Below are 471 nucleotides of genomic sequence, written 5' to 3'. Positions count from 1 at the left end.
AAACTCAAAGGCAACGCATGAGCAGGCATGTAAGCTTGCTGACAACCACATTGGTCTACTGCTGAGTGGAAGAGGGGGAAAGGCAGCAATGAAGAAACGGGCTGAGTTCAACCACGTTCCATAGACTCCCGTTGACCTGGAGATGAGAGAAAGGGCTGGTTGGTCCAAAATGTGGTGAGACATGGGGCACCTGAGCCCATGGACAAGGACATAGCCACAGAGGGCTATAGCTGAGAGTGAAGCATCAGCTGATATGGAGTGAGAGGAGGCGTACAAGAACACCCAAACATCCAGATAGTACCCATTTGACCTAGCCTTGATGACTTGATAATCAGAACTCAACTAGAGGAAGATTAAAAAAAAAGAAGAACAAAAAAATTTTTGATAAAGGAAACAAGGGTAAATGCTACAATTTAATGAACTTGACCTATACTCATGGAGGTAGTAACTCTATATACCAACAGAGAGGGA

Source organism: Chrysochloris asiatica, unplaced genomic scaffold (assembly GCF_000296735.1).
Source record: "Chrysochloris asiatica unplaced genomic scaffold, ChrAsi1.0 scaffold00047, whole genome shotgun sequence".
Taxonomy (NCBI): Eukaryota; Metazoa; Chordata; class Mammalia; order Afrosoricida; family Chrysochloridae; genus Chrysochloris; species Chrysochloris asiatica.
The sequence above is the reverse complement of the archived record's forward strand: the minus strand, read 5'-3'. Positions refer to the sequence as shown.